Source organism: Macaca fascicularis, chromosome 18, assembly GCF_037993035.2.
Source record: "Macaca fascicularis isolate 582-1 chromosome 18, T2T-MFA8v1.1".
Taxonomy (NCBI): Eukaryota; Metazoa; Chordata; class Mammalia; order Primates; family Cercopithecidae; genus Macaca; species Macaca fascicularis.
This window is the reverse complement of record NC_088392.1, coordinates 17,381,881-17,394,479: the sequence shown is the minus strand read 5'-3', so window position 1 is coordinate 17,394,479 and position 12,599 is coordinate 17,381,881. Positions and strand designations below refer to the sequence as shown.

General features: G+C 44.3%; 1 long non-coding RNA gene across 1 annotated transcript in view; it reads left to right on the top strand.

Annotated features, from left to right (window-relative positions):
- LOC135968215 (uncharacterized) overlaps positions 1-12,342 on the top strand; it is a 30,923-nt gene extending 18,581 nt beyond the window's left edge. The window contains exon 3 of the long non-coding RNA XR_012427084.1: positions 12,202-12,342. This is a non-coding gene — a long non-coding RNA (uncharacterized lncRNA). The remainder of the gene's footprint in view (positions 1-12,201) is intronic.
- Positions 12,343-12,599: the final 257 nt, after the last annotated feature.

The following is a 12,599-nucleotide window of genomic DNA, read 5'->3' as shown; positions in this document are numbered from 1 at the left end:
CCCAAGTGGAGCTGAATTTTCTCCTGAAATAAGATATAGAATGATGAAGCTTTTAGATTGGGCCTTGAAGATCAGGAAAGACACCAACAGGAAAAGATAGGGCTTATTTTGCAGAAGGGTATTCCCAGTAGTAATCCCTTGAGGCAGCGAAGTGGGGTATGTTCCAAGGAAAGCCACCTGTTTACGTTAGCTATAAATTAACTGTATTTGTAATAGAGATTAGGCCATAATATTGTTGCTGTTTAGATTTGATGCATTCTGGTCTTTCAGAGGAGCTTGTATATATCTGTGAAGTTTGTGAGTTGGATGTTTGTAAATAGAGAATCTGCTAGATTTTACTGCATACAAATTTTAGGACAGGCACCATTCTTGATCCTGGAGATAGAAGCAATAAGAAAAGACATGGATCTTGTAGTTCAGTAGGTGAGATGATTGCAAATAATGAAATAGGTAATCATGTACAATAAATACTATGATAAGAAGCTTCTGTGAGAGTGTTTAAAGGAAGAAGGAGGAGGAGGGGTGGTTAGGGAACGCTTCCCTCGAGAGAGGACTGGCCAAAACTCACCTTTCATTAGAGAAGATTGTAAGGGATGTGGTGCTAGCGGGCAAAAGTCAAATTCCAAGTATTAAAATGTATGGAAATGGGACAAGTGTACAAACAAATGTTTGAAAATACAGGTTAAATCATGCATGTAATGTTATACATTTTCAAAAATCAGATATGCATAAATGTAACATTTTGATAACTGAATTTAGTTCTAATGCAGGGAAAAATAGTCTGGCTACTTTTAAGTATATCCAGCTACATTCAGTAATTTGGGGACATTAACTGATTTAAAGCTTTGTCACACTGGGAACAATCTCAGCCACGTTCAGGATGATTACTTCTGGTACTATTCCTCTCCCTGGGATAGATATTAGGATGTGAGCTTTGCATCCGAGGCACAAAAGACCCCTGGCAGGGGGTGGCCATGCATACGTCCAGATGCCCTCCCAAGCCTAGACACACTCTTTTTTCTTTTTCTTTTTCTTTTTCTTTTTGAGACAGAGTCTCACTCTGTTACCCAGGCGGGTGTAATGGTGTGATCTCAGCTGACTGCAACCTCAGCCTCCTGGATTCAAGTGATTCTCCTGCCTCAGCCTCCTGAGTAGTTGGAATTACAGGCGCATGCTACCATGCCTGTCTAATTTTTGTATTTTTAGTAGAGACAGGGTTTCACCATGCTGGCCAGGCTGGTCTTGAACTCCTGACCTCAGGTGACCCACCCACCTTGGCCTCCCAAAGTGCTGGGATTACAGACGTGAGCCACGGTGCCCAGCCTAGACACACTCTTGCACTGCCAATACCCTCCAGGGTTGTCACGACCTGTAACCCCAGGGGGCAATTTTTGGTAGAGACTTGCTGTCTCCCTGGGCCTCCTCCAGCATCTGAGGCTCAGGCCCTGCGTGTTCTTGGATTTTGAAAGTGAAAAGGGAGCTTTATTGTGTGTTTCTACTTCTCCTTCCACCCCCAACTCGACTTGCCAAGCGACAAGCAAATTTTGTGGCTCCCACACTGACTCTTACCCTCTTACTTCCTTTCCAAGACTTCTTTCTCAGTCATCCAAATCAGAGGGTCTTTTGTTTTATTGGAGTGGGGGTGGGGCCTAGGAGAACTGGGTCTTCTCTGTTATGCCTTCTTTAAAATACTTTCTACTTTACTCCTTTCAACACCTTTGCTTGCTAATTCTGGCCATGCCTGGGCTCGTGGGAGAGCCTGAGAGTGTAAGGGAAAGAGGCGTTATTGGGTTATTGGGTGTAGCTACCTGGCGGTGGTTGCCACATCCAATAACACATACCCCAAAACATAGACACTCCTCTCTGTTCACAGGAGAACAGGGATTCTAAAATGGCCCATAGTGGTAGGGTGGTGGACAGAGGTGATGTGTGTCTCAGGGAGGGCTGATCAGGACAGAGAAACAAGCAGGGAAGAAATAGTAAAGTCAGGGTCAGAGGTTGGCACCTGGAGGGCAGCGATGGTAGTTACCTAAAACGAGCATTGAGTCAAGGGTGTGTCATGATACAGGCGGGGGAATCCCAAGAGTACAGAACTTCACCTTACGTTCTATGAGTCATTTCAACCATAGTTCTTTTTGTTTTTCCTTTGAGATGGAGTCTTGCTCTGTCCCCCAGGCTGGAGTGCAGTGGTGTGATCTCGGCTCACTGCAAACTCTGCCTCCTGGGTTCAAGCAATTCTCCTGCCTCAGCCTCCCGAGTAGCTAGGATTACAGGCATCTACCACGAAGCCCAACTGATTTTTGTATTTTTAGTAGAGACGGGTTTTCCCCATGTTGGCCAGGCTGATCTCGAACTCCTGACTTCAAGTGATCTGTCTGCCTTGGCTGAGATTATAGGTGTGAGCCATCTCACTCGGCCTGAAACATAGTTCTAAAAAGCTTATTTTTCATTCTTTTTTCTTCCCCCCATTTATTCAATTTAACAAGTGTTGTGGTTGGAAATATAGATTGCTTATTTCTTGAGTACTTACTTTTAAACCTGAGTAAATGCCTAGACATTTGAAAATGCAATAAATTGAAAGCATGTGGTAGCTTATAGAAATATTACAATGCTCACATACACCCAGTATGTCTGAGTGGGTCAAATGGAGTGTCTCTGCCAAATGTGCTGTCTGAATGAGACAGCGATTATGTCACTCATTGGCAATAAACACTTGCAGAGCCATCACTGAGGCTGGCAGGAAGTTAAAAAAAGAGTCTCTGGGGAAACAGCTTGTTCTGCTTCTGGTTCCATGAGATGTAAATATGTCTCTGGAAATGCGTCCGTATATATTTTATTACTTATTACCACATAAAAGTTCATCCCTAAGCTAGGGTGCCTGTTGTGATGATGGATTTGAGTACTAGCATTCACTCTTCAAAGGCACAGTTCAGCAACCCCACTCCTGGGGTGAATATGCGCCTGAAATGGGAACTTTTTCTTTAATGCCCAAAACCCCCAACAGAACAACCAAAAACCACACCCAAAAATTCTTCCCCATGCTTCCTCAAAGTGTGAATTCATTCTCTTGAGCCAAGATTCACAGAAGACAAGGCGCCGGGCACCCCGCAGCAGAGAAGCCCTCATTCCTAGAAGCTGGAACCCGTGATCCTCTTGTTGGGGCCTGTTAGGGTGATGCTCTGTTGGAACAAACCCCACTCGGAGCTAGGCCCAGTCCCTGGGCAGAAAGCCCGCCCAGTCACATTTGTATCCTAAAGCCAAATATCTTGTCTTATGAGGAAATTAACCAGTTCTCCCAGACGTTTTATGGGAGCAACAGAGAGCGGGGGTTTGACTGAGGTGAGAGAGAAAAAGGAAGGCCCGGAGAGAGGAGCCAAGCCTCACTGGCTTGGAGTTATTGGGAAAAATGTGAGTTTAGACAAAGGAAAATTCTAAATTATGGAGTATATGTCAAAAGAAATATAATTTAATATTTGAAAGTAAACATATAATAAACAGAAATACCTATGGTTATTAGTTAACTAAATGAAAAGGTATAATTTTTCTTTTTTCTTTCTTTCTGTTTCTTTTTTCTTTCTTTCTGTTTCTTTTTTCTTTTTTGGTTTTTTGAGACAGTCTCCCTCTGTGGCCCAGGCTGCAGTGCAGTGGCTTGATCTCAGCTCACTGCAATCTTTGCCTCCCGGGTTCAAGCGATTCTCCTGCCTCGGTCTCCTGAGTAGCTGGGATTAAAAGCATGTATCACTACGCCCAGCTAATTTTTGTATCTTTAGTAGAGACAGGGTTTCGCCATGTTGGCCAGGCTGGTCTTGAACTCCTTCTCTAGTGATCCGCCCACCTGGGCCTCCCAAAGTGCTGAGATTACAGGTGTGAGCCACTGCACCTGGCCTAAAAAAGTATAATTTTTCTTAGTCCTACATTACACATTAATGTATCAAAAACATTAAAAAGTGATTTTGAACTTTTAAGCAAATACAAATCAGTGCTATACATACATAAGAATACATTTTAAATTAGTGAAGTTAAAATCAAGGAAGATCTTTGGCTTGTTATTATTAAAGTAATTGTCACTTAATCATTGCAATAATAACTGCTCTAAGGTTTCTGAAAGGGCATCTGAGAGGTGACACTCTTGCAATGGAACAATTTGAATTCAAGGACCCATGGGACTTACTTCATTGATAACAGACTTGGACAATACTAATTGGTCTGGAGATGGACATGTGACCAGAGTCTGGCCAATCAGCATGCTGCCTTGAGGTCTGTCTGCCTGGAGTTGGCAGGATAGAGCTTTGTGCTCTCTGGCCATGGGGTAGGTGTTGATGAAGCTGTGAGTCTCCTGTTGCCTGGGGAAAGCCCACCTGCAGCAGTAGACGGAGGCCAACATGCTTAGAGAAGCAGAGATGAAAGGAAGTGAGATAAAGTCCTGCCTGAGCTAAATCCCTGGTCTTGGCCTACCCTACTTGGTTGAATGGACGTATATTGTCCCCTTTCACCGTGGGCAAGCTTATGTTTCTGTTACTTGCAAGCAAAAGGATCTACCGGATCCATTACTCATTAGTATTATTTCCTTGAATTTGCAAGGAAACTTGACACTAAGGCACCAGTGTGAAGTTTGTGGTCATGTTTACGTTGCATCTGTAGCTTCATGGGTACCCCTTTAGGCGTTTCTCTGTGTTTATTTATGATTAAAGCACTGCTGATAGGAATGGTATATATTGTTTGATATATTGTTAAACAAAGTTGCACCAATTGGAGGCTTGCTTTACATAGCTGGAAAGTACATCCCATTGTTTGCGTGTGTGCCTGGTTCCTGGATTAGATTGTGAACTCCCTAACAGCAGGGATCTGCTACTTGTCATATTCATATCCCGAAGACCTAGCAGAGTTCTGGCCTATAAAAGGCACCCAGTATAGGCTGAATGTTCCTTTTTCACACTCCTGGCACTTCTCCCATTCTGCTTTCTGCTGGAGATACTTGGCACAGGCCTCAGTTCTCTAAATGTTGCATTAGCTTTTGCTGTAGAGTCCAAGTTCAATGATCTTTGCACCTCGCATGTGCATGGCCCAGTGGCAGGCGCTCGATATGTATGTTGATCTGCTCCCAGAAACTTGTATTTGCGAGCAGGGTAATGGAGGCTAAAGCAACTGCATCTTGGATGCTAATCTCAAAAGTTGACTTCTGATTAACCCCAGTTCTGGGAATACCTCTAAGATTACTAATCTCACATGGTTACTGTAAACCCTGCCCTTAGGTCAAAACAACCTTTATGTTATCATAAACACATACTTACCATAAATCCTTCCCCTAGGCAAATGCCCTGTGGTATATAAGCCCTGGGTCTGGAGGGTATCAGGGTGGGAGCCACCATCTCATGGCCGCGTGGAGCATGGCTTCTGTTCCTAAGCCCCTGTGACATGTTTCTTTCATGTTTCTTTCTGAGAAACTGGATTTATCAGCCTCTTTCTGCGGCCTCTCAGCTTCCTTGGTTTTTGGGGGTAGGTTTCACAGAGCTTCTCACTGCAGAACAGGTGTTAAGATTATGCCCTTTTTGGCCGGGCGCAGTGGCTCACACCTGTAATCCCAGCACTTTGGGAGGCAGAGGCGGACAGATCACAAGGTCAGGAGATCGAGGCCATCCTGGCTAACACAGTGAAACCCCGTCTCTACTAAAAATACAAAAAATTAGCTGGGTGTGGTGGCAGGCACCTGCAGTCCCAGCTACTCGGGAGGCTGAGGTAGGAGAACAGCATGAACCCGGGAGGCAGAGCTTGCAGTGAGCCGAGATTGCACCACTGCACTCCAGCCTGGGTGAGACAGTGAGACTCTGTCTCAAAAAAAAAAAAAAAAAAAGATTATGCACTTTTAGCATCACAATGTGGGGACCAGGGACATCTCTTTTACCTTTACGTTCAAATATATTCTAGAATGTGCTCTTCTCCTGGGCATGCTCTAAACAAACTGGACATGCCACTTATTGGAGTTGCTTCACTGTATTTCTTCTTAACTTCTAAATTTTGAGACAATTAAAAGTTCACAGGAAATTGCAAAGATAGTATGGAGGGCCTCCATTCACTCAGGTTCCCCCACTGGTTACATCTTATTTATTTATTTATTGGAGATGGAGTCTCACTCTGTAGCCCAGGCTGGAGTACAGTGGCAAAATATCAGCTCACTGCAACCTCTGCCTCTGAGGTTCAAATGATTCCCCTGCCTCAGCCTCCTGAGTAGCTGGGATTACAGGCGCCCGCCACCACACATGGCTAATTTTTGTATTTGTAGTTGTGACGGGGTTTCACCATGTTGGCCAGGCTGATCTTGAACTCCTGACCTCAGGTGATCCACCCACCTCAGCTTCCCAAAATGTTGGGATTACAGGCGTGAGCCACCGCACCTGGCCAGAAACAATTCCTTAAATGAGGTAGTGAGAGAGAAGAGAGGAGTGGGAGATGGATTCCATGACTCAGTAAGGAATCACTTGAGAGAGCAGCCATGGCACAAACAAGTTAAAGAGGACCACTTCTTAGTGATGAGGACCACCTAACCTGGAGAAGGTTACTGGACTCCTCTGAATTCCAGTTTTCTCATCTGTAAAAATATCATAACAATGTTTAGCTTCATAGTGTTATAAATCTGTACTTCCATATATTAAAGAAAAATAAAAGTAGTGGCTGGGTGAAGGGGCTTACACCTGTAATCCCAGCACTTTGGGAGGCTGAGGTGGACGAAGTGCTTGAGCCCAGGAGTTCGAGACCAGCCTGAGCAACATGGCAAAACCTCACCTCTACAAAAAAATACAAAAGTTAGCCGGGCATAGTGGTGTGCACCTGTGGTCCCAGCTACTCGGGAGGCTGAGGTGGGAGGATCACCTGAGTCTGGGGAGATCAAGGCTGCAGTGAGCCAAGATAGTGCCACTGCACTCCAGCCTGTGTGATAGAGCAGGACCCTGTCTCAACTAAATAAATAAATGAATAAATAAATAAATTAGGCAATTAGTATACATTCTAATTGCTTGGGGAAGCTGTTAAAAATGAAGATTTTGACCGGGTACGGTGGCTCATGCCTGTAATTTCGGCACTTTGGGAGGTCGAGGTGGGAGGGTCATGAGGTCAGGAGATTGAGACCATCCTGGCCAACATGGTGAAACCCCGTCTCTACTAAAAATACAAAAATTAGCTGGGTGTGGTGGCATGTGGCTGTAATCCCAGTTACTTAGGAGGCTGAGGCATGAGAATTGCTTGAACACAGGAGGCAGAGCCTGCAGTGATCCAAGATTGTGCCACTGCCCTCTGGCCTGGCGACAGAGTAAGACCCCATCTCAAAAAAAACCCAAGGGAAAAAAAAAAAAAAAAGATTTTAAGGCTCCTCCCAGAAATTCTGACTCAGTCGGCATAGGGTGAGGCCCTGCCCTGGAATCCTCTGGAATCCTCATTCTATAATCAACCCTGGTGATTCTGTTGAAATTGATTTCTAGATTTCAATTTGAGAATTATTCTGTCCATTGATTCCGAAACCTGGCTGTGATTTATAATTGCCATTATTTAAAAAAATAATGATGCCTGGACCCCACCCCAGATCAATTACACCAGAATTTCTGGGGGTAGAACTTGGAAACTGTATTTGTTAAATACTCCCTGTTGATTCTAACATGAAGCCAGGGCAGGGAGGATCCTAGCTAGACGACCAAATATCTAGGGTGATATTGGCATTCAGTTGCATGCATGGAAAGAGTGGTGTTTACTCATGATTTAAGATGGTTATTTAAACCTTACAACAATTCTATGACATTAGTGTGATTATCTCTACCTTTTGATTTTAAAAACCCAAGGCTTAGAAAAGTTGCATTATTAATTTGAGCGCTGAAACCATCACTGGATTCTGGAGTTAAAGGCCTTTTCTATATATCTTGCTACCTTCTTCCACTAAGAGAAAAAGAAATTTAATTTAGTTTTAGAATTGAAATCAACTGATTATCAACATGCCTTAATAAGAAATTGCCCCCATTGAAATCTGTTTTTAAGCATTGTGTTATAAACTTAGGTAGGTCACGTGTGTGTAACCTGAGGAATGATCCATGAACTGGACACAACCTTGTCAATGGGTAAAAACAGTGTTGCTGATTTATATGGAATTTTGGTTATGTGGAAAGAAAGTGAAGTCAGGTCGGGAGCAGTGGCTCACACCTGTAATCCCAGAAATTTGGGAGGCCGAGGCGGGCAGATCACTTGATACCAAGAGTTCAAGACCAGCCTGGCCAACATGGCAATACCTCATCTCTACTAAAAATACAAAAATTAGCTGGGCATGGTGGCACATGCCTGTAATCCCATCTACTTGGGAGGCTGAGGCATGAATTGCTTGAACCTGGGAGGCAGAGGTTGCAGTGAGCTGAGATCCCACTGCTGCCCTCCAGCCCCGGTGACAAAGTGAGACTCCATCTCAAAAAAATAGAAAGTGAAATCTATTTGTTGCTGGTGGCAAATCCATAAGGGTCTGCAGCAACCTCAATTCTTGCCTCCTCAGAATAAATAATTTGACTGAGGGGCATAAGGCAGAAGGAGAGACTGAGGCAAGTTTTAGAGCAGGAGAGAAAGTTTATTAAAAGCTTTAGAGCAGGAATGAAAGGAAGGAAAATACATTTGGAAGAGGGCCAAGTGGGTGACTTCAGAGATCAAGTATGCAGTTTGACTTTTGACTTAGGGTGTTATGAGAAACAAACTCACCTGTCCAAACCCAAAGAATGGTCTCAGAGACCCGCAGAGCAGCAAAAGTGAGACTTTTAATGATGGTCTTGCAAGATTCGGTGTTTGATGGACAGGCACACCCAGTGCAGTTTCAACAAGCAATTTTTATCTCCCAGTGTGCAGGTCCCTCCCCTGGTTCCTCATAGGCTGGGAACACAGTGCTGACAGGCCACTGCACATATGGACAGCTCATGCCAAGGGAAGAATCACAGGGAAAGGGATGCAAGACCCTGGAAGCATGCCAATATGTAACACCGAAGGAAATAATGTATACAGTGACCCATTTCCAAGACAAAGTGCCTTGAATCGGCTTGTTGTGGGATTCAGGAGGATGAGAGAGACCTCAGGTTGAAACAGGAGAATCTTTATTGAGTGCACTCAGGCCCAGCTGACTTATGTCCAAAAGATTGCAGCCTCACAGGCTGGGAACACATAGGCATGGGATCACAATCTTCCCAGACATCACCTATTGATTGTTGGGTAGGGACTTTAGGTGTTTTTTTTTTAAGGTCGTCTTGCTGTGTTTTGTTGCAGCCCACAATGCATTGCAATCCTAGTCAGCTCTGGGGCTTTTCAGGTATTTGATTTATGACAGAAGTAACTGGGCAGGCTGATAAGAACAGACAAAACGAACTATTTTGCAGGCTAGTAAACTTTCATCTTAGACTATACTTCTTTGGTTTGGATGAGGGCAACTAAGGGGTGGAGAAGTGAGGGAGGGAGAGGCAGACAAGCAGGCATTGGCTATCCAAGCAGGGGCCTAGTATATCCTGTTTGTTTTGCAGTTTGCTGACCTAAGCCTGAGGGGGGAATTAAAAGAAAAACAAAATTAAAAAGAAAGAGAAATAAGTTTTAAGCTAACTTTTCCCAGAGGCAGCAACAGGCACAGCCCAGACCCAGGAAAAGTTTTGATAATATTATCTAATGTGCTCTGGAGACTCTCCCAGCACTCCCTCAACACAAGGAAAAGAAAAACAATTTTCCTTTGTTTTATGGAATGAGTTTGTAGATTCCTGTTCTCTGTAACTAGTGACTTCGAATATTGTCTTATCTAAGAAGTACAGCAAAGGTCATGAGAAGCCTAAGCAGGCCTGAACTACAGCTGCCTAGGCACCATAGTGAAGGTTATAAGGTAAACCTGTGTGTGCCCAGGCAAACCTAGATAATGGACATCTGGGTTGCTTGGCAGTGGTCATGTGCAGTCCTGTCTTTGTCCTGCCTCTGTATTCCTGCTTTCACGCCACTGTAAGCTTGCTTCAAGGTAGCCCACCCCCTTCTATGAAGTGTGTATAAAAGTCAAGTGCTGTCTTTGTTCTGGGCCCAGTCTTTTGGATGTCAGTCAGCTGGGCCTGAGTGCACTCAATAAAGATTCTCCTGTTTCAACCTGAGGTCTCTCTCGTCCTCCTGAATCCCACAACAAGCCGATTCAAGGCACTTTGTCTTGGAAATGGGTCACTGTATACATTATTTCCTTCAGTTTTACATGTTGGCATACGTCTGGGGTCTTACATCCCTTTCCCTGTGATTCTTCCCTTGGCATGAGCTGTCCACATGTGCAGTGGCCTGTCAGCACTTGGGAGGGGCCACACGTGCAGCGTATTTACTGGAGTTCTGCACGTGCTTGCTTGAGGTGTTTTTCCCTCGCCAATCAAGCGTTCTTCCCTTACCAGTCTAGCATTCCGAGAGGAAGGTCATATACTAGTTAAACTCCGCCATTTTGCCTCTTCATGTGCGTGCTTGAGCCCGCTGGCCCAACTGCTGAGATCTTATTGGGAAGCTGCTGATTACCAGTGTGGTTTTTTTCTTCTATCTGTTGGGAGACTGCCTGGGAAAGACGTTTCCCAGGGGTCTAGCTACCTATTGTCATGTATTCTCCCCCATACATACCAGCAACCTCCACTTGCTGCAGGGATGGAAACTCCTTCCAACTGGCCCACTGGCCCAACTTCTGAGATCTTATTGGGAAGCTGCTGATTACCAGTGTGGCTTTTTTCTTCTATCTGCCTGGCCAAGGCAGTCTCCCAACAGATAGATAATTGGCTGCCTACAATTATTATTTTAGAGAGGCAGTTTCACAACGACCTGACCATCATCTGATCGCCACCTGACATTCCTGGTGTGTGTGTTTGTGTGTGGGGGGAGCCCTCTCTTGCCCTGCTCATGTCTGACTAGCTACCTATTGTCATGTATTCTCCCCCATACATACCAGCGACCTCCACTTGCTGCAGGGATGGAGACTCCTTCCAGGAAAACCATTCAGTTCCTCTCAGACAGGTGCTCCCTAGAACACTGGCCTCTTGTTTCTTCAAGTTGATTCTCAATCATTGTTCTGAATCTCAGTGGAACATCAATTCATGTGCCAAAATGGAAAGAAATATTTAATCCCAAATCTTTTCCCTCAGCAACTCCTTTGCAGTGTTTCATATCTGACACAATCTCTATAGAGGGATATTGACAATGGCCCCATCGTCTTTCCTTTACTTTGTGACATTGAAGAAAACAAAAACATTTCTCTATAAAATATTGAAGGTTGTTGAGCTGAAGAAGGTTAAAATGCAGAGGGTGGATATCGAGGCTCCTTATGCTGGCCTGATGGGAAGACGGTGATTCACAAGGACAAAAAATCTTTCGCTCATTTCCCTTCCTTTCCCATCTAAAGACAGAAGTAAATTCTGTCTTCACTGGAGATGGTTCTGGCTCTTATCAGCTCAGAAACTGGCGCCAGCTGGGCTAGGGGAATCTAGGAGCAAACTTATCTCCCTTCCCACAGTTTTCCCACCTTGAGAGACTGGAAATTTTATATCTCATCACTGCTCTAAGATTTAGTGCTCTTTGATAAGATACTGTTTAAGCAAGGCCTCTAAGCCACTGATTTGGGACAGTTGCTTTCTCCTGCGTGATGGGCATGGCATGCATAAATATAAATGCTTGGTTTTCTCTTGTTCATCTGTGTTTTGTTAACAGGAATCTGTCCCAGCAACAAACTTAGGAGGGTTCAAAAAAGAAATGATTTTTTTTTTCTCCCCTTCCACATCACCGGCTGCCAGACGACTTGGGAGAGGCCGTGGCCTTGACTCAGGCTTACTCACAGAGCGTCCAGGGCCTGGGGCTGTTTAGACACCACCATTATCTGCCCCACCCATGGCTCCGTTTACCCATGGATGAAGGAAGGGCTCTTTTCAATTAGAGGAATCTTATCTATTTCCTGCATTCACAGAAGGTTTAATAGGGTACAATTTTCTCAGTAGGTCACGACGCAAAAACTTTGATTTTGAAGGTAGACTCTGATTTTGAAAAAGGGACTAATATTCTAGGTTTTAGATTTTTCAGTAGTATTCCAGAATGATAGCTAGAATGCTACTGAGAAGAAGCCTTATGTTTGTGTGATATATATTTGCACAACTAGCCACTCCCTGATGTGTCTATGCCCAGTGTAATTTCTTCTTTCCTCCTTCACAGGGTCTGCAGTGACAGCTTCAACAAGATGGCTGAATGGCTGCTGGCTCCCCCATTCCATCTTCCGTTAATGGTCTCCAGCATCACCTTGTATCATTATCTTTTCTAAAGCCTCTAAAACAGCCCACAATTCATTCTATCAAGGACCGTCTGGCAAAGCTCGGTTTTCCTCCAACCTGCAGTTGGCACACTACTGGTGTTTATGTATCACTCTGACTTTCCCTAAAGCATGTATTTTAAAAATACCAGCTTTATTGAGATGTAATTTACATACCACAAAGTTTATCCCATTAAAGTATATAATTAAGGTTTTTTTTGTTTCGTTTTGTTTTGTTTTTTGAGACAAAGTCTCACTCTGTTGCCCAAGCTGGAGTGCAGTGGCGCGATCTCGGCTCACTGCA